The 22,274-nt window shown below is 33.5% G+C and overlaps 1 protein-coding gene across 2 annotated transcripts in view; it reads right to left on the bottom strand.

The window, feature by feature from the left end:
• Positions 1–22,274, bottom strand: part of LOC129751254 (glucose dehydrogenase [FAD, quinone]) — a 207,148-nt gene that overhangs the window by 13,122 nt on the left and 171,752 nt on the right. The window lies entirely within an intron of this gene.

Below are 22,274 nucleotides of genomic sequence, written 5' to 3'. Positions count from 1 at the left end.
GAACTCAGAAGACAAACTTATCTGGTGTCAATACTGGTTTAGATCTCTGGATGCGGTTTATCTTTGAGACATTGACTATTCAGAATTTATAGAACAACTTTTGTATGTATGTATGTTGGTTATTCATCATAGGTGCACGGATTCACCGCAGTTGCTGCCTAAAAAAGTGCTCCTGTGCGTTCTTTAGATTATTAAGTTCGTCAAATCTCCAATGCATGCGCGTACACCATACCCGGACACATGGCTTCGTATGAAGTGCTATGGAGTGAATCTATTGCGTGTGTTGATGTAGGTTTATTTCGGAAGAACGAGTCAATCAGGTGGGCTAGTTTATTTACAGATATTCCGGCATCCGTATATATACCTGGCCAGCTGTCACCTGATTGAACATTCTTATTATATAGAATTAATATATTCTTATTATAATATATAGTCAGTTATAAGAGGAAACACATCTCACTTGTCGGCCACTTATGGGATTCGAACCCAAAAGTTTTCTTGCCGGGAATCGAGCCCAGTAGGACTGGCATACCAAAACCAGACGCGCACTAGGTTATCCACTAGACCATATCGGCGCTCGAGAATTTAGATCTCTAAGAAAACAAGCAAAACAAAACTGCAAACCTCGGATATCGAATGTTGGCAGATAATTCTGAATTTTTAAATTGAAAAATTAAAAAAATGTGTTTGTTCTTTTGAAAAATTAAGGTTATTGAAAATTTGCAGTTTCATTACAGAGGAATTAAACATTTATTTCATAGAAGTGGAAAAAACATACTCTTTTCATCAACAACTTTTTCGATATTTTTTTTTTATTAGTATGCCAAAGAAAAAAAATCAACATAGTTTTGATGAGTGTTTTATAAAAATTTAAAAAGTCAATTTTGAGTTTATAATGCAAAATATTTTTCATACATCAAACTATTTTAAGTAATATTTTCAAATTTATAGAATTTTTCCTGTATACTATTCCGATCGAATGAAAACTACAACTTTATGCAAAATATATGTAAAACGGAAAAAAAGAAACCATTGAGGCAAGGAATTTTTAGATAAGGTAGTGTCGAGAGCTATATTGGATTTTTTTGTGACGTCACAAAATCGAATGTATCGAAAATTATTGTATGTGAATGGCAGAAATTTAAAAAAAAACACGTTTTAGAACAAAAATGAATTCCAATTTCATTTTGCTTGTGTCGTAAGACCACTATGTTATGAAATTTTTTGATCCTTTGAAGATTGCAATATGTTTTTTTCTCATTTTAATAATAAATGCAATGTCGCCTTGAAGCTAAAACGTGCTAAAACGAAGAAAAAAATCAGCTTGAAAAAGGTCTAGCTGGTAGTTTTTGAGTGTTCAACTGATTGTCATGACTTTAATCCAACCGGTTTACCATATTCAATTCTTCTACATAACAATTAACATCAATTAATGATTGTTAACTCGATTTACTAAAATGTCAATCAACAATTGTGGTTTTTTATATTAGTTTGTTTATTGATAACTTTATTCTAATATGGATCTTAAACCTTAAACTACACTGACTTGATCATTTTTATGGAAAATCCAATTTTTTTTGTACCGATCTTGAAAAGCAAATATCTTTCTAGAATAACATGTTTTAAAAGTGGAAAATTTCCAGCAAATTGTCCGAGTTAACATCACAAAAAGACAAATTTCCTAGTAAACTGAAAGATTTTTCGTGATTGTGACGTCGCAGTATGTACTAATACTAGAGCAGGGCTGCCTTGACACTAAAAACCTAAAAAGTCAAGGAATATCCTTGACTTTGAAGCACGTTTTCTCGAAAACAGCTTTAGGGCACTTATACTAGGGATATTTAACGCCAAAACGAGTACACTGAAATCATATTTCAGAAGATTTAATAGAAACGGGAGAAAACAGGATCGTTTTGGCTAAATAAATACTGTCAATATGTGACATACCTGGCAATTTTGATATATTTGGAAAAAAAAATCAACCAAATTAATAGCTATCAATTTTAATATTTGTTCATTTCTTTTCTCCCCCTCTTAATTCATCCTTAACATGATAATAAATCCTTAGTAACGGAAAAAAAATCACCGAGAAACAAATATACTGTTTAAACGATGCAAATTTCGAAAATACACTATGGAACCTATAAACCAGGTAAGGTACTACCGTTGCATGATGTTGCAAATTCGCAACAATTATTGAAAAACCATTAGATCAGAGAAAAAACAAAAAAAAACATCCTCAAATTTGGTTTATTATGGTAATTGCTTTAGCGAGAAAACGAAAATATTTTTTTCGAGTCGAAAAAATTTTCTTAATGTGAATGACACTAGACCAAAACTTTAAAAAAAAATAAGGCTTTTTACACCTTCCATATTTTTCAATTTCAAGTTGGTCTTTTTTACACCTTTATACACTGTAAGTCATGTACCGACTGGAAGAACGGAGGTTTTTCAAATTATCAAAGAAACATTTCTCGAAATCAAATCCCTTCCCATGCCAAATTTGGTTCAATTATCTTGATCGGTTTCCCAGTGATGCTGAAAATTTGAAAAGAACCCCCTCCCCACTTTCTATCTCCTCACTGGAAGGAAGGAGGGGTACCAAATATTCATAGAACTATTTATCGTACCCTATACTCTTCCAAGCCATATTTTGTTTCATTTGCTTGAATAGTGTTCAATTTATGCAATAAAAAAGGTATGAAAACCCCTTCATTTCTTCCTGTATCTCCACTGAAAGGAGGGAGGGGTCTGAAGTTATCATAGAACCATTTCTCGTATTCCACTACCCTCCCATTTGGTTCCCCAAATTCGGTTCCATCAGCTTGATTAGTTCTCCAGTTATTTATGTAAAAAAATCCCATCTCCCCACTGGAAGTAAGGAGGGGTACCAAATATTCTTAGAAACATTCCCAGTACCCAAGAACCTACCCATGCCAAGTTTTGGTTTTTTGCTTGATCAGTTCTCGAGTTATGAAGATTTATTACTTCTTTATGAGATACCCCCTCCCCCCTTCCAGGAACCTTCCCCGGCCTCTAATACCCCCATATGCCAAGTTTCACGCAAATCGGTACAGTAGTTTTCGAGTCTATAGGGAAAAGACAGACAGACGTCAGAAATTCATTTTTATATGTAGGGGAGAGTGGGGATACTTGATCCCCTTTTCTTATTTTCACCATATCTTTTTGGAAAAATTTAGCAACTCGTTGTCTTTGATATTTTCTGACAGCTTGTAACTTCAAGTTTCTATGCTCCAAAAATTAGAACGATACTCTAAGCCGTTGATGAACTAGAAGCATTTTCGTGGGAGTAAAAAAATTGCGATTTTTCTGAAGTTAGGGGAGACTTGATCCCCTATTGAAGAAGACTTGATCTTTTATTCAGGAAGCCCTAATCCTTGTATAAAAATCAAACAAAACCCCAAGATTGAATGTTAATTGACTATTTTGGTCATGTTTGTACTCATTTCACAATTTATAGCAGACATAAGAAAAAAATCCTATAACTTTGTCTCAACGCTAAAAACATTGCATACTTAAAGGCGCTATTTTTTATAATTAAGAGAAAATTAAATATTTTTGCTCTTTTCTTCAGACAATTGTTTGATAAATATTAGCTTTTGGATAAATATTAGTAATTTCGTAATCAGCAATCATAACGATCAATTCAGAAGAAGAATATGCCGTTTGGAAGGGGGATTAATTGTACCCAACTCTAGGGGATCAATTGTACCCATAATCAACATTTTAGAAAACTTTTTTCTGAAAAAAGTTGAGAGTTTTCCATTACTTTGAAAATATGGCATTATGAAGTTCATTTTACGCTCGAACGATTGATACATTGGAACAAATATTTTTTTAATAATTTTCCCATGTAAAGAACATTTTAAATGATAAAAAAAAAACTTCAAGTTACATTTTGCGAAATTTTTTAAACAAAGTTCAATTACTCAAACAATTATTTTGTTAAATTTTTTCAACTACAAGCATTGTTAATTTGCTCATTTTGGCACATTTTTCTAGAACATTTGATCTTTGTAAGGCATTCCAGTTTCGAGATATAGCTAAGGAATCAAGTATCCCCAGGGATCAAGTATCCTCATTCTCCCCTATAGATGATAGCTAAGACTTAATGTAAACAAAGCGACGAGAGGTCGTTCAATAATGTTTCGTGTGCAACGAAATAACTAGGGGAGAGTGGGGATACTTGATCCCCTTTTCTTATTTTCACCATATCTTTTTGGAAAAAATTAGCAACTCGCCGTCTTTGACATTTTCTGACAGCTTGTAACTTCAAGTTTCTATGCTCCAAAAATTAGAACGATACTTGAACCCGTTGATGAACTAGAAGCATTTTCATGGGAGTAAAAAATTTGCGATTTTTCTGAAGTTAGGGGAGACTTGATCCCCTATCGTAGGAGACTAGATCTTTTATTCAGGAAGCCCTAATCCTTGTATAAAAAATCAAACAAAACCCCAAGATAGAATGTTAATTGACTATTTTGGTCATGTTTGTTCTCATTTCACAATTTATAGCAGACATAAGAAAAAAATTCTATAACTTTGTCTCAACGCTAATAACATTGCATACTTAAAGGCGCTATTTTTTATAATAAAGAGAAAATTAATTATTTTTGCTCTTTTCTTCAGACAATTGTTTGATAAATATTAGTTTTTGGATAAATAATAGTAATTTCGTAATCAGCAATCATAACGATCAATTCAGAAGAAGAATATGCCGTTTGGAAGGGGGATCAATTGTACCCAACTCTAGGGGATCAATTGTACCCATAATCAACATTTCAGAAAACTTTTTCTGAAAAAAGTTAAGAGTTTTCCATAGCTTTGAAAATATGGCATTATGAAGTTCATTTTACGCTCGAACGATTGATACATTGGAACAAATATTTTTTTCATAATTTTCCCATGAAAGGAACATTTTAAAGTGATGAAAAAAGATCTTCAAGTTACATTTTGTGAAATTTTTCAAACAAAGTTCAATTACTCAAACTATTAATTTGTTAAAAATTTTTAAACTACAAGCATTGTTATTTTGCTCATTTTGGCACATTTTTCTAGAACAGTTGATCTTTGTAAGGCATTCCAGTTTCGAGATATAGCTAAGGAATCAAGTATCCCCAGGGATCAAGTATCCTCATTCTCCCCTATAGATTGGAAGTATAGAGGACGATTGATGAACGCTTTAGGAGTGCATCTGCTTGGGACAATAACACGAATGTCCGAGTAAGTAGTTCATGTGCATTTTATTTATGAGGAAATATGTACGTTTCATGCTTCTGTATTCTATTTTATTTCCTTGATGAAGAATTAATATACACTTACACTAGTTTTGACTAGAATTAAAAAATAATTTCCATAGAATTTTTGTAATTTTTGGAATTCCATGGGAACAATATGTTTTCACTCCATCAATCAGTCTGCAAATTTTTGACTACAGTAATAATGATAAGAAAAATTGTAACGAATGATTTATTCGTGTTTTGAAATCAGTACCTCGTGATTCTTGAAAAAAAAATATTGGAAGTAAAGAGGACGATTTACAGGTTGATGAATAGAAAATAACTATAGATCACTATAGATCACTATAAAAATTTTCAATAATGAGCGCTGCCTGATTTCTGAGATATTGTAGTTTCAAGGGTACACCCATAGAAGAGGTTGCAAAAATCCAATGCCTATTTAGCAAATATCTGTGTCGAAAATGCGCTGAAATGTGCACTGTGCCGAGGACGGAATGTTTGAAAAACCGTAACTGGAATAAGGACTCGGCTCCCAACCAAAATGATGCATGACCACTACATTCAAGCGAAACAAGAAAAACATTTTATGGAATTTCCTTCCTATTGGATAATTCATCCCAAAAACAAGAAAAAAACCACAGCGCCGTGGGGAGAGTCGAACTCAAATCACCAATCAAATCACAGCAATTCGGTTGCACTGGGAGGTTGATGCCGGTGAACGCAAATCGAATCATCACCGGTCGCGTTATTTTCTTGTACCAATGATGCTTTTTAATTGATTACACGCCACTGGCAAAGAGGCTGAATTTTGGGTGTAGAGGCCAAAAAGTCAGATATTCGTTAAATTGCTGTTCAGGACACAATTTTTTTTTAGAAACGCCATATTGCCAGTAGATCCATCATTTGAAGAAAATAATTGGCCCGAAAAATATTATCAGATCAAAATTTTTCGAAAGTTCGAAGTTGAAGCTTTATTGCGTATGAATCCCGTTTCTATAGAACTATAAACGGCACTGTAGGTGTACTTTCGAAAAGCATTTTATACCCTTTTTTAATTCAAATAAAGTAAAAAAAGATATTCATGGTTAAAATTTTCGTTATTCCATAATCTGTTTCGAAAAAAAATATTGGCGTGAACGTAGAATCCAGTCCGACCTGTTATGTACATGAAATAGGCATTTCTTGCATTGCATTCTTCAGATATTCAAGGAGACGCAAAATGGAGGCTTTTCTTCCATGATCAATATTGAAATGATTTTTGAGTGGTTTTTATCAAATTTGGTTCAGTCATTGATCAGATAATTGATTGCTAGGAAGGACCAATTAAATTTAAAAAAAACTTGAAGATTCCCATGGAAAATCAATAAAAAGAATAAATAAAAGGGTTCGAGTTAAAAACAATCTAAAATAATAAAATTATTTCTTTCATAAAACAGTCCATTTGGAGTCAAAACTACCTAGATTATTTTAAATGTATAATGTATAATGTATAACAAATGTTGTTATTTACAACTGTCCAGGCTATTTGGTCTAGACAGTAGTAAATAACAAGCGTTTTGATTTCAAAAATTGACTTAAAAGCCGTTAATCTATCAATATTACAAAAATTTAACTCAGTCGAATATCATAAACAATTGTTACTTACTTTTTGCGCATAATTTTTCAAAATAGCATACTAGTAAAAACTGTTTGAAAAGCAGTTGACAAAAGAAATTATAAAACATGGGAAAAACGAAAAAGGACCTAATTTTTCAAAGATTATCAAATGTTTAGCCTCAGAAACCCTTTTTATAAACTGTCAAAAAATTTCGCTCATCTTTGAAGTTTTTTCGTAGAGAAATAGTGCTCAAATAAAATGACTTAATGTTTGAAAAGTCACCAGGTAGGGAAACCAATGTTTGTGGATTTCTTTTCCATATTTATAAAAATAAAATTTCCATCTTAAAAATGTTTAAACCCTAATCTTACTATTAATTTTCTATTTTTTTTTCCTTAAAATCGTTTAAGATAACTGAAAATTTTACGTTGGTATCTACCTACACAAAGATAAAAAATTTTTTTAAAGTTTTCATGCAAATTTGTTCAAATAAATAAAAAATAAAAGGGTAAAAAATAAGAACTTTGCTAAAAATTACTCTTAAATCGTTTTGTTTTCAAATTCAGATGCATCACAGCACTAAGATTTTGTTTCCCCTCGTTTCAATATCCTACCGTCTGATCCGTTATTGCAAAACCGAAGAAAATCCAGCTCGTCTTAGCGCACACCAACCTTGGCCAATGGTTTATGTGCCCCATTCTGTCTCTACGGACGACCTCGATAAAGCAACTAGGTATAAGATTGAAGAATGATTCGCACTGCATCGCGGGGCAATTTCAGAAATCGCAAGACTGCAATCTATCCTATCATGAACGAACGAACTGTTCTGCGTTACCGGCTGGCTGGCTGGCTGGCTGGCTGGGTGAATGACTTGGGGGGCATGGATAATCCCCGGCATTTTGCCTTCAAATCCGAAACCACCCGGTGACCCACCCAATCCAGCATCAAAATTGCCCAGATCGAACCAACCTCCAACATTTGCTGGTACGTTCTCTGGGGTTTTTTGGCTGCTGGGCATCACTTAACTGCTCGTTTGCAGATGATGGGAGGATTCTGATCCACAAATTAGGTACCCCCTACTAAGGTTCAGATATGTCGAAAGTCTCAGAAAATATAAGACGAAGACGCTCATCTGGTGAAGTTGAGTGATGGTTCGCCAAAATTACGACAACCATTGCTATTTTTAAAATTAGGAAAAACTTAAGTATAATTATTTAAGTTTCAAAAAAATATTTGGTGATGATTATCACTTTTGGAAAGAAAGATAAAAATAGTAAAATAAATATTAAATCCATATCTCTTAAGCATTGAAATTTGAAACCGTAAGTGAAGGTCTAGCTCTTCGAAGTTGGGGAAGGCCCATTCACGGTTGCTTGGTCGTTCCCTTTTCAGTTTCCAGATTCAACCTTTAACAGCCTTCAAATGCACCTGGTGTACTAACTACCTTCATTGGCAGCAGCACAAAAACAAGTCATTCAATAATATTCACGTGCAAACACTTGGGACCACAACAGCCTCATTCGGGTACCTACTCCAGATTTGCAAAAGGTAAGACAACGAACTGCTAGGCTGCGTGATAATCAGAGAAGCCTCTATAAATGGGCCAGCTATATTGGTCGGATACACTGCAGATTAAAAATGTTCCAATTGTTTATGACCTATTGATGGCAACAGTTTTACGATTGAGAATAGTTTGGTCACACATGAGATTTCTTAAATAACTATGACTGAAACTATGTTTTATTAGCATTCAAATTGTAAAGATAATTCAAACAATCGTGACATGAACTGTTTCAGTTTGATGCAGCAGAATCGTTTGGTTAAAGTTGGTCGATTGTTGTAAGGTATTTCAACTAGCATATGATGATCATGAATACAAGTTGAGCGAGTGTGGTTAGATCTTCTTTGAAAGTGATTTGATTGCAGTTTTGAGTCGTTTTTGAGTATTTCACAAATTTCAAACAAGTGGTGAAAGAAGTACCACTCACAGTTCCAGCAAAAGCTAAAACATTTCAGGCCTGAGTTAACTACTGATATGAAAATAGAACTCGTTTTTTGTTTAAAAAAACACATAAGATTTTCGTTATCTTTTCTTTTTTTTGTATTTTTTGAAAATAATTCAAAATCCTCAGCGGTAGATAGGGGAGATAAGAGCATAAAGAGCATCCGAGGCATAGTAAGCTCTCCTCTTTTCCACGAAAGTATGAATTTACTTAAATAAATTTTCATGAGAAACAGTTTTGTAGTTCCTATAGTCCTCTTCGTCATCTTTTCTGGAAAATTTAAAAAAAAAAATCAAACCAAGGTTCTCCAGTGACGAAAATATTTTAATTTTTGAACACCGTAAAATAAGCCCTTATGATCGTTCAATCATCTTGATCTTTAAGATACGCACCGAAACATGCTGTACACATTGTTCCTCAATTTTCACCATAATTAAATTTTTGATTTTTCACTATGATCAGTTTTAAAACGCGTTTTTACTTTAATTTGTTGACTCGGGGCTTAAAGGGCACCATTGATCGGAGCACTATGAGCCTTTTCTGCCGTAAAATCTAGCAGCAAATTCAACACGATGAAGTCAACTGAATTAAGATCCACAGTTTGACTAGTTTACATCTGACTATATAGCCTATTGGTTAGGTGTCGGAGAGGTAATCAGAAGTCTCGAGTTTGATTCCTGATTCATTTACCATTCAATAACAGTAGCATCATACGCCAAACAAAGTCCAAGAAAATAATGTATGCGTGTGTGTGTGAATAATTGGTATTCTACAAACGGGCATACATTATTTTGTTATTGCTTCGTTTGATGGAAATGTTGAATGATTGTTAAATGAAAAAAAAACCACCTCGACCAGGAATCGAACTCGAGTCTACTGATTATCTCGCCGACACCTAAACAATAGGCCAAACCCACAGATGAAACAAGTCATGCTGTAGCTCTATAATTCAGTTGACTCAATTGAGTTGAATTCGCTGCTAGATTCTACGGCAGAAAACGCTCATCGTGTTTCGATTAGGATTGGTCTATCTTGGATCGATCTTTGCGAGATCGATCTTTTGAACTCAAATTTACGATTTTTTGGTCGATTCTTTAGCCTTGGAAAAATCGATTGAATTGGTTTATTTTCGATCCGATCTTTCGATCTTTTGAAGGTGTTTTTTTATAGTTTTTCCTGATATTTTAAAATTCAGTTTTGTGCAGAATTTGGACTCCTGCCCAACAATAATTTCCCTTGCCAACAAAATCAAGACCGACTTAATTTTACCTCTATACTCTTGAGAATAACCAGATCTTTTATCAAAAGCTCAAGTAATCAAAAGTTCCATTGAACGGTTACTTGAAAGTTTATTCAGTCTTGACCTTATCATCAGTATTTTATAGCATTTTACTCAGCTCAACTTCTAATAAAAACTTTTGAGCCTAATGCAACATGGACGAAATCTAAGAATAATCTGAAACGTTTAGAGAATTTTGACTCATATAACAGAATATCAATTTTTTTCACAGAATTCACAGAATTTCTGCATTTTGAAGATACTTTTTAAATTATGAATTTTGATACCACGATTAACTTCATATTTTAATCTTATTCATGAAAACACTATCACAAAAAACCGTTACAGAATTTTGATCTCAAATCATACAGTGAGCGAAATAAGAATAGCACCACTATGTGTTTTGCTTGTCGAAATATGAATGTTTGAAAATCACCAAAATTTTCTTCTATAAATTGTTTTGAATTGTTTAACGGATAAATCAAGCCTAAGTTTACTTTTTTTGGACGTTGCAATTGGCGTTGAGGACCAAAACTATGGAAAAAGGGTGCGAAATAAGGATAGCACTACTTGTATTTTTCAACAAAAACAAGATTATTTCTTTAAATTTACCGTGTAAAAGTGAATAATAATGCAAATGCTTCTAAGAATTATTTGAATAGATAACTGCATTTTAAGGAGTTTTCTAGAATTCCAAAGATTTTAAAAGGTTTTAAAATGGTGATTTAAGAGATGCTCTCCTAGAGCTAAGGAACTTGAGATTTGAGCTGTAATTCTTTACCAAACTACTTATTTTTTTCATTAAAATGACGTGAAGTGATGAATCAAACATTTTTGGTTTATTTTAAATCAGAAAAAAAACAGATCGTTATTCATAAACTTAGATTTTTTTTCAGTAAACATCACTTTTTCAAGTATCAAGTCATAGACGGCAGCACTATCTTGCCGTTAAAACCAAATTAAGTCTCAATATTTATTTTTCAGGCTTATTGAGGCCCATATTCATCATTTCGAGGTAGTTTTCCAACACAGTTTTGTTGGAGTTCACGCTGCAGACATATTTTACGGATTTGCAAAAAATCACCAGCACAAGAATATACTACCGCCAAAATTCCTGCTCATCTCAACTTCCGATTCAATTTCAAATCATACCAATAATTTTGCTAGTTATCTGGTTCATCAAGCTTCATCGAAAAGTACAAAATTATTCTGATTATCGGTCCAAGAAATTCGCTTTTATCGGTAATTGATGAAATTCTTATTTTTTGATAATGTGAACTTAGAATTTCCAAGGCGGTCACACGGTACCAAGTACTTATTTCTTGACCAAAATCATCCAGCACACCTGAATTAATCCCAGACATACGAAAATGGGTATTAATTCGGTTTAATTGCAAGATAGTGCTGTCATCTAAGACTTGAAACTAGAGAAATAGCGTTTGACTATTTAAAAACATTAGTATTTTTGAATTTTGAAGCCTGTTTTTATGTTCAAATTCAGCCTCAAATCGATGTTTCGTCAATTTGCATCATAATAATGAATGATAATGAAGGAATAAAGAAGTTTGATAAAAAAAAGAATAACTCGAATACCAAATTCCAAATATTGAAAGCGCAAAGCAAATACTAATATAGTTTACAAAACGTTTTAAAACTAAGCTTAAAATCTGCCACTTCGACTAATTTTTCGAATTTTTTAGGATAAATTGAAAAATTATGATCGATTCAAAAAAGATGATTTGAAATAATAAAAATAAGTGAAACGTTTCAAGCTCTGAACATTTTGTCACCGTCAATTGTATTATTGGGTCCTGGAAAGGAGCAAAAATCTAAGTTTTTCTTTATAAAACAGTTTTCAGAACACAAAAACTCAGAGTTGTATAATAAAGACACCATTATAAAAAATATTTAAAATTTGTTCATAAGTTCGCCTATAAAATTATTTGAAAAAAAAAAAAACAAAATAAAATTAAATGAATGAAAATTTATTTAAAAATTCATTATGAAAATGAATATTTTTTCCTTGAAGTACAATTTGTTGACATAAGATAAAAAATACATTTAACAAAAATCTGAATACTCGCTAATTTTCAATAGGGGAGAATGAGGATACTTGATTCCTGGGGATACATGATTCCTTCGCTTTATCTCAAAACAGGAATGTCTTACAAACATCAAATGTTTTGAAAATATATGCTAAATAAAACGAAAAACAATGTTGTTATCCAGAAATTAAAAAAAATCTATTTTTCGAGTTATTGAACTATGTTTAGTAAATATAACAAAATGTGATTTGAATATCTTTTTTATCACTTTAAAATGTTTCTCATATGAAAAATTATAATTAAAATATTTATTCTAATATGTCAATCGTTAGAGTATAATATGAACTTTACAATGCAATGTTTTCGTAGCAATATTAAACCCTCAATTTTTTTTAAGAAGAAGTTTTTCAAAATGTATGTTATGGGTATAATTGATCCCTAGAACCCAAAATGATATATTTTTCTTCAGAAGGGATCGTGATCATTGGTTATCATGGAATTTACAAATATCTGTTCAATAATTAATGTTTATCCAGTAATTATCTGTTAAGAAGGGCTTAAAATACTGTATTTAACTAAAAACTAGAAAATTGCGCCCTTGAGTATGCAATTATCTAGGGTAGAATAGACTTTTAGAATTCTCTTTGTCTGATACTCACAAACTGTGAAATGAGAACTAATATGGCAAGAAATAGCCACCGGACCTTTTATCTTCGGATTTTACTGGAATTTTTGCCTAGAGACAGGGCACCCTGAATTAAGGATCAAGTCTCCTGTAACTTAAAATATATCACAATTTTTTTAGTCTTACGAAAATGCTTCTAGTTCACCTACGAGCTCATGTATCATTCCAACTTTTGGAGCATATTAACTTGAAATTACAAGCTTTCAGGAAATTCAAAAGACGGCGAGTTGCCAAATTTACTCAAAAAGATTAAAAAAAAATAAGAAATGAAGATCAAATATCCCCATTCTCCCCTATCTATTTAATTCTTTTTCTTTAAATCTTACGGTGATTAATTTTTTTTATAAATAAAAAAGTTATATGAAGATGAGTACGAAAAGTTCTAACGTTTTAAATAGAATACTTTTTTGTATAAAAACGTCTTATGGAATTCAATCGATAACTCAAGAGACAGCATTTTGATGTCTATGTTTAATGATTGATTTGGTAGATTTTTGGGTCCGGAACTCGAAGCTTTTGTCAGATTTTTCTATCACCTTTCGTTTTAGTGATATGAAGTTTATAAGTTCAAAGAATAATCCCTTTTGAGTGAAACCAAACATTGATAGCTGATGCACTAACAAATATACTTGGAAAAAAAAATTAACGTATGTTGAATTTGTTCATTTTGAGATATTTAATAAAGGAATAATATTTTGACGATGATTATGATAATGATGAATGGTCTAAAAAAAATTAAACTTTACAGTTTTTACAAATGAAGAGTATTCCTAACATAATTGAAGAAAGAAAGGTTTTATTTCAATAAGAAAAAAATGTTGAAGTCTGCAAAACAAATTGAGAATTGCTCTAAGAAATATCTTAACTTAAAATAAGTTAATAAGCTTCTTTGAAAATTCGTAATAAATGTATTATTTTACATTATTGAAAAAAAAAAGAAATAGAAAACTGTTTTTTGCCTTATTCCCGCTCCCACTCTCCCCCTTCTCCGCTTGGCCTTATTATAAAATAACACAAGATAGAACAATATAACAAGATAAAACTAGACAAAACTGAATTTAACAGGATAAAATAAGCGACATCAAGTTTTATCTAGATTGCTTTCTGTGAATATTCTTTTTTCCTTGTCTGGATTACACAAGGCAGAAAAGTTTATATTTTTTTTGTGGTGCAAATAATTCGAGAGCATAGTGAAAATAATTTGGAAGCGCTGATTCCTAATACGTAATAAGTTTTTTAAGCAGCTCTTGTTTCGAGATAATTTTTGAAAATAAGTAAAAAGTCATAAAACAATTTTATGGACTTTCTTGGAAAAATTATTGAAAATAACAAACAAACAACTTTTCCGAATTTTGACTTCTGAGACAAATTTATAGCAGTTTTTTCGATCACCTCACAACACCGAAATTTGAGGTGAAAGACAAAATTTGACGATTCATATAAATTCAGGACGCCAAAATCTTCAGTTATTAGAACATTTGAACCAAAATGCTCTTCCCTTGTGTTAAAGTCGTTAACATATTTGTATCATTTGATGATCTTGTCGAATGGTTATTGAAAAACTTATCCTGCGCAACTATATTTGTTGTTTACTCTTGGGCTCAAACTGATGAAACTGCAATGGATCTACTTTATAATAAACCCAAATATTATGATTAGAATTTGAATATTTATAGAGATTATTCAAAACATAAATTTATTTAATAAAAAAAATCTGCAAAAGTAACGCTTTGATTTTATCGTAAAATGTTCGCACACATTGATCAATCAGAAAACAATTTAGTGCATAATCATTTTCCGCGTTTAACACACCATCCCAATTTGCAACTGCATGTAATACTTCGTGTTCAAAGAGATGATAACAATCGCTACAATATCAACAACTGCAAGCCATATCAGCCATTGATAAGATAATCTAACCCTACCCTAACCTCTGAGCTAAGCCATCTGATTAGTTCCATATCATAGTTTTGACGAAACAAACAGCATACAGCATACCTTTTCCGATTCCTCTTGTTGGTGGCTGTATTGCAATTTCACAAATCTTACGCAGTCACGCACCACCAAAGTAAGTACGCAGCCACAACCACTCTTAAGTCGCCCTTTTCTGGTCCCCATGATTTCGCTAACGCGTGTGAACTCTCAACAAACACATCCGATTCGAGCAAACGGAAAGCACTCCCACACAACGCTTCTCTCTTAGTTAGATAGTTATGGGTACAAGAAGTTAACTTTTCAAGATCGCAATCTTCTCTTAAGGGGGGAGAAGGGAGTTGATGTGAAAAACGTAGGAAAATTGCTTGCCTCTGCAGAAAGCCGGCTGCGTGGTTGTTGGCGATTCGTTGAACTAGACAGCTGCAGCTGTTTGGCACTTGCGCATATCAGTCGCGGGTGGATTCGAACAATTCGCACCCTCTTTTTGTAGAGCGTTCAGACCATAGGTGCATATCTACTATGAGTAAGCGGGAAGCGATGCCTTCAATTTCCATATCACCCAACAACAGTTGTAGAATTAATTACATACTTATGAGTAGTAGGGAAAAAACTGCAGTTATGCAGGTTGAGTAACTTAATGGGGACATGGAAATATCCGGACTGTGCGTGCAGAAACTTCGACTGCAGAAGCTCGTTCTTAAGTCGTAACCTGGGCTTGTTGTTTGATTCCGGAGGGGTCCACTAATAAGAATGATGATTAATGTGTGTTTTATCTGTGATTGTGTTACAATTAAATTTCCTAATACGCAATTCGATAGTTTTGAGTTGCAGTTTGAAGTCGGCTCGGGATGTTCTTCTTGTGTAACATATATTTATCTAAAATATTTGGATTTATCCGTTAGCAGGCAGTGCGGGATTTGAAACAAACAATTAAAGAGTTCACAAAGTAATTTTTATAATTAAAGTACAATTTGGCCGGGGGTTGATACTGCAAAATGAGCCATGAATTAAGAGTTATTGACCACGTACTACTGTCTACTGTCTCTACCTCGAAAACTAACAACCTAGAACGATGTTACTTTTATATGCAGTCTGAGCGTGCTTCTAACAACACACAGTAGAGAAATTTAGACCGGAAATCCTAAAAGTTAGAACCACAGGTTGAAGGACCTAAAATACTATTTGTCTTTTGTTAACTTTATCATCACCCACAAATCAGTCTCTAATCCAATAATGAAGTTCCTTGGAGGTGGAATTGTGAAATCTTGTAAATGAACTAAGTATGCCCTTGTTTCTTTTGTTCAACTCATCGTGGAAATCCGGTGTTTTTCCTCAAGTAAGGAAAGAATCTTTTCTTGTACCTATTTTCAAGTCGGGGAAAAAGTCTGACATTAAAAATTACCGGGGTATAGCAATCTTATCGTGCATATTGAAACTTTTTGAAGCAATAGTGAATGAAAAAATATATAATCAAATAAAAACACTCATACCTGAAAAGCAACATGGATTTGTTAAAGGACGATCAACAGCGACTCATTTACTTGAATTCGTTTCTTATAATATCCACTCCATGGATCAAGGAAATTCCGTTCAGGCTCTATAGTCCTATTTGCCACTAGTATTCGTGTCATAATTCAGGAAGTGTCACTAATACTTTTCAATTTTGGGAACATTAACCTCAAAAACGACCATGTTCGTCGGCTGGCTGCCCAGTTTTGCACTGAAATTTGTACCGAAAGTTTTTGAGGTTAATTGTCCCGACTCATCTGTATACGCTCAGTAAGTGTGCGTAAGAAATGTCAAAAACAACTCTATACACGGACTTCAGAAAAGCTTTTGATAGAATCGACATCCCTTTGTTAATTTTTAAACCACATAAAAACGGATTCAGTGCACAACTGCTGAAATGGATTGAGTGGTATTTGACAAACCACACACAAATTGTTAGATTCAATGGTTCACTTTCGAAAAGCATCTCCGTTACATCTCGTGTGCCTCAAGGCTCCCATCTCGGTCCCTTATTATTTATCTTATACGTCAATGACATTATTTATCTACTGAATCAGCTAAACGTGCTTATATACATATGCGGACGATATGAAGCATTATATGAAAGTCAATAACGAAGAAGATTTCGAGTGTTTCAATATGAAATAAATATATTTTACAAACGGTGCAATAAAAGTCTTCTTGAACTAAACGTGAAAAAATGTTCAAATATTGTAGTTACTAGGAAAAAATATCCATCATATGAAATTGCTACATTAAAATATGAGCCTGTTGAGAGAATCAATAAGATAAGATATCCCAAGTAACACAGATTAAGCCAACTAGCATTAGGAAGTTTTATTATGGTTTAATTATGGCATTTTTTTGTGCAGTTTTATGACGGATTTATTATGGTCATGCAGAATGATTATTTTTTTCGACCATATCTAGCGTAACATTTCATAAGGGCGAAGCTAGCAGTTAGTTCGAATCGAGAAAAACGCGTTTGAAATTTCGGAACATCAAATCAAATCCTATTTGAAAAATTGACCACTTTTTGTTCAACAAAATCAAAAAATGTGCATTTTTTTCACTTGTTGTTTGTTGGTAATCAAGAACTTCAACTTTTTTCACTAAATTTCTGATATTTGCGAGTCACGCCGTTTTTTGTTTTCGATTCCAGTTAGGCCTGCAAGTTTCGCCCAATTGATCGGCCGTTTTTGTTTTGTTTCTGAAGTTAGGCCCTCTGGTCCTACACGCAAAAACTAATTAGGCCGTTTTGTCACACACGGTCAACTCAGTTACGCCTATTGGCCCTACACGAATAGAAAAATTAACCCCATTTTGAATAGGCGTAACTTCACGTTCCAGCGAAAATGCATCAACATGAAGTTTCGCCCAATTGAATTTTATCAATTTTTTGAAAGTTTTAAGCGATTTTTAGATGAAACCGCGTTTATTAGGTAAAGTGCAACCGCGTAAATCTGGAATGACCGTTAACTCGATTTTTTCACATTTGGCAGTTGCGCCCGTTTGAAATGTTACGCTAGATATGTTTTCATATAGTTTTGAAAACGCTAATAAAACTTTTATTAAACATACTGTTTGAGTTATTTTGAAAGAGGTATGAATGCTCTTTTTAAACTATAATAAAACACAAACTTAGAAGTTTGCTGCAAGCTTTCTTTTGCATGTTCTATAGTAGCACTCAGTGCATGATTATTAAACCGCCATAAAACTTAGTGACAGTTCTCGATCAAGACGTCAAAACAGGACACGCTCAGATTAAATAGCACATATTTGAATTGGAACTCCCATTTTTACACATTTTTGATAAGTTATGCGTGTTGATTTTGAGTTAAAATAAAAAAATACATAAAAATCTTTGAAAACTTGAAATCACCGAAAGTGGTATGAATATCTCTACAATATGAATATTGAGTGAAAGGGCCCAAATAGTCGTAAAAAAGATTTTTGCTTGACGGCATCATTATCTCAAGATGGCGGCTTCCGCTTTTATTTTCAAAGCTGTAAATTACTGAAAATATCGTGAAACCTTCACAATATGGTTATTAGGTAGAAGTGATAAACGAGTAGAAGTCGAATTTCGCTTTCCGTCGCCATCTTAAATCCAAGATGGCGGCTACCACTCAACTTGAAAATACTTTAAATGACTGAAAATCACATAAAACCAATATTATAGGGGTATAAGTTGAAAGAGTTTAACCGGTAGAAGTTAAATTTCGCTATCTGACGCCATCTTGAAATCCAAGATGGCGGCTTCCGCTGAAATTTAAAATGTAGTAAATGACTTAAAATGACATGAAACCCAAATTGGTAATGGGTGAAAGGACTAAACGAGTAGAAGTCGAATTTCGCTATCTGACGCCATCTTAAAAATTCTCTAAATCATTGAATATCGAATGAAACCTCCAAAATATGGGTATTTGGCAATTGGGATAAGCTATAAGAAGTTTATTTTTGCATTCTGACGCTAACTTGAAATCCAAGATGGTGGCTTTAACTGAACTTAAAAATACTGTAAATGAATGAGAATAGCATGAAACCCCCAAACTATATTGTATTGGGTGCTTAGGCTAAACGATAGAAGAATCTCTTTTCGCGTTTCTCTGAAATGCTGTCTGTAAGTGAATGAAAATCTCATAAAACAACCACAATATAGACCGCATTCGTTTTTGGCAGCATTTAATTTTGGCAACATCCAATTTGGCACATGTGCCTAAATCAAACGGTTAACAGAAACAACATTACCTTATAGTTTTCGCTTGAATAAGACCAATACAATTGAGACATAATAGCATGATAGGAATAATAGAATGACATAAATGGCAAAAAAATCAAAAACCTATAAACAAAACAAGAAAAGTGCTAAATGCATTAGAAACATAATAAAAAATAATGAAAGTGATTTAAAATTATCGGAAATTGTCTAAAAATAGTAGTTTAAATGTAGTATTAAGTGAAAAAAAAGTTGAGAAAAAAAATCATTCGATTTTGGCATCACAAAAAGTTCGGGCGTGTTGCCAAAAACAAGGGTCTGGTTCTTCTTGTTTATCCCTTTCACCCAATATCATTATTATAAAGCTTTCGAGCGATTTTAAGTCATTTACAGTTCAGTGGAAGCCGCCATCTTGAATTTCAAGATAAAGTAAAAAAGAGGAATTCAACTTGTACTGGTTCCGCCCTTGAACCCAATGAAAATGTTGTGGGCGTTTCATGCGATTTTTAGCGATTAACAGTATTTAACAACTAGGCGGAAGCCGCCATTTTGTATTTCAAGATGAAGTCTGGTAGAAAAATTTGTTTTCTTTTGGTTCCACCCCTTTACCCAATACCAATATTGTGGAGATTTAAAGCCATCTACAGCATGTTAAAGTTCAGCGGAAACCGAAATCTTCGCATTCAAGATGGCGTCAGATAGCCAAATTCGACTCCTACTCGCTGATCGCTTTGAAGTAATACCCATATTGTGAGGGTTTTAAGCGATTATCAGTCATTTATAGTATTTTAAAGTTGAGCGGCAGCCGCCATCTTGGCTTTCATAGTGGCGTCGGACAACGATATTCGACTTTTAATCGTGTAGCCCTTTCACCCAATACCCAGTATTGTGGATGTATCATGAGAATTTCAGTTATTTACAGCTTCGAAAAGAATAGCGAAAGCCACCATCTTGGATTGATGATGGCGTCAGATAGCGAAATTCGACGTCTTCTAGTTTAGTCCTTAATTCATTTGAAGCTAAAATAATAACCTAGTCAAGCAATCCCATTCAATCGACCGATGACGAAAAAGATACGCATTTATTATTATTGTTGCTCCTGCCAGCAAGCCGAAGACGACCGAAGAGGAACAAGAAAATCATTTAATATTATTATTGCTCCTGCCAGCAAGCTCGTTTTCAGTTTTTTATTGCTATTGTTGCTCTCTGCGAGCAAGTCGTTCAACTAGTTGTACCTGCCGTCAGCAGCCGATCGAAGTGTGAAGAGATTTGCCAGTCACTCTCAGGAGAAATTTTGACCATGTGTAGGAGCTTCGCCAGTCGATGATGGAGAAATGTTGATTGTTGTCGTGCTTTATCCGTCATGCGAGTAGTGAGGCTCCGTCAATTGAGAACAGTGCCAGTCGTTTGATGAAACAAAACTAGTCGGGTCAAGCGTGACGGGCGAAATTTACCATCACTGAGCCGCTTGTTGAAAAACCTGAAATACTATTTATCTTATGTGAAATTTTATCTTCACCCCCAAATCAAACTATAATCCAATAATGAACTTCCTTGGAGGTGGAATTATCGGTATAAGATCCTGTGCCGGACCAGCTTTAACCCTTTCCTTCCCATGGTAGCACAGGTGATCCACAACTTTGCTCAGCTCGCATTTGAACTGGACGCTTTGGATCAACACCATTTTTTCACCGAATGTGTAGATATGAGTGAAGAAACATTGCACAAAATTTGAAGAAAATCGGTTCGCTAGGTTTTGCTTGGCAGATCAAAAGCTGCAAAAAAGTCGGATTTTTTTCGAATTTAAATCAAGTCGTCATTTGTTGCTCAATAACTTGACAAGTTTTTATAATTTCCTTCAAATAAAAATACTGACGTGCAGAAGGTTGCTTATGCAAGCAGAATCAAATGATGGTTTACTTAGATTTCAACTAAAACATATAAATTTTTGAGTAAGTTAAGTGGATCACTGGTGATACACTGGGAACAAAACGTACTTTTCTTCTTGTGAAGCTTCTTATCAATACTCAAGAAAAATCATTTCGTCAACAACAAATTCGCTTCAGGATAGTTATTTCATCTGCTTAAATGACCACATGTCTCAAAATATTTGTAAAAGTTCGAGATTTTCTCGAAAAACGGCATGTTTTGTTTCCCTTGCGCAAAGTGTCATGGCGGCCAATTGTTCAAGGCAAAAATGAAAATTTCAGATATTTCAATAAATAGACTTTCGAGGGATGTGTATACCAAAGAAGTTTTTCGTCAAATAGGATCGTTTTAGTTTGTGATCAATGAAGTGATGAAATTCCATATTTTTTTGCAATTATTTCTTGTTTTTCATTTGCATCCTATGTGTTGTTATCTTCCCAATGGAGCACATATGATCCACCTCAAAACCCAAATTTATCAAATGGATCATTAAAGTAGGCTTAAATTATGCATCTTTTGTTCTAGAACTCTAGCTGTAAATCAATATTTCTATTTTTAAAACGTGAAAAACCTCGTGGGAAGGAAAGGGTTAACAAGCTTTCTTATATATGTCTGAAAGAAACCAGGCGGGAAAAACTTGGCGGGTCTTGCAACGATTATGTAGACCTTCCATAGCCTAAAAAACCATCAGATCTCGCGTGAGGTTTCACTACGTCGTATAAAACAAAATGTTAAAAAACAGTTTTTTAGAGATGTTGTTGTATGTTTATTTTAAGAGGGTTTTTAGCCTTTAACTTTTACCCTCAATAATAAAGATTAAATCTTATTTTATTTAATAATCTTTTCTGTTTTCTAAACCTGTCCTAAAGTTTGTTTTCCAACCATTATTTTGTATCTGAAATAAGATTCTGTATTTATTTATTCATAAATTCCTTAACTCTGACACAATAAATCTTTCACTTTTGAAAATTCTTCTCCCGAACTAAATTTGGTTCCATTTGCTTGATCACTTTCCGAGTAAAAAAACATAAAACTATGAGAGATCCTTGTTTAATTATCAAGAAAATGATCCTATGCCAAATTTGCTCTAACATTTCTCGAGTTTTTTAGAAAAAAAGTTTGAGTGCATCCCTCTCCCTTTTCAAGCACTTCACTGAAAAAAGAAGGAGTCTGAAATTCTTATCTCCATATACTTTGCTAAAACAAATTTAACCTAGTTTTGCTTAAAATGTTATCGAGTTAGGCAAAAAAATGTTTGAGAGCCCCCTATCCCCTATTCATCCCCCCACTGGAGTGTTCCCGAATGAGCGAA

This window comes from Uranotaenia lowii, chromosome 3 (genome assembly GCF_029784155.1).
Source record: "Uranotaenia lowii strain MFRU-FL chromosome 3, ASM2978415v1, whole genome shotgun sequence".
NCBI lineage: Eukaryota > Metazoa > Arthropoda > Insecta > Diptera > Culicidae > Uranotaenia > Uranotaenia lowii.
Note: the sequence above shows the minus strand (reverse complement) of the source record. Positions and strands in the feature narration are given on the sequence as shown.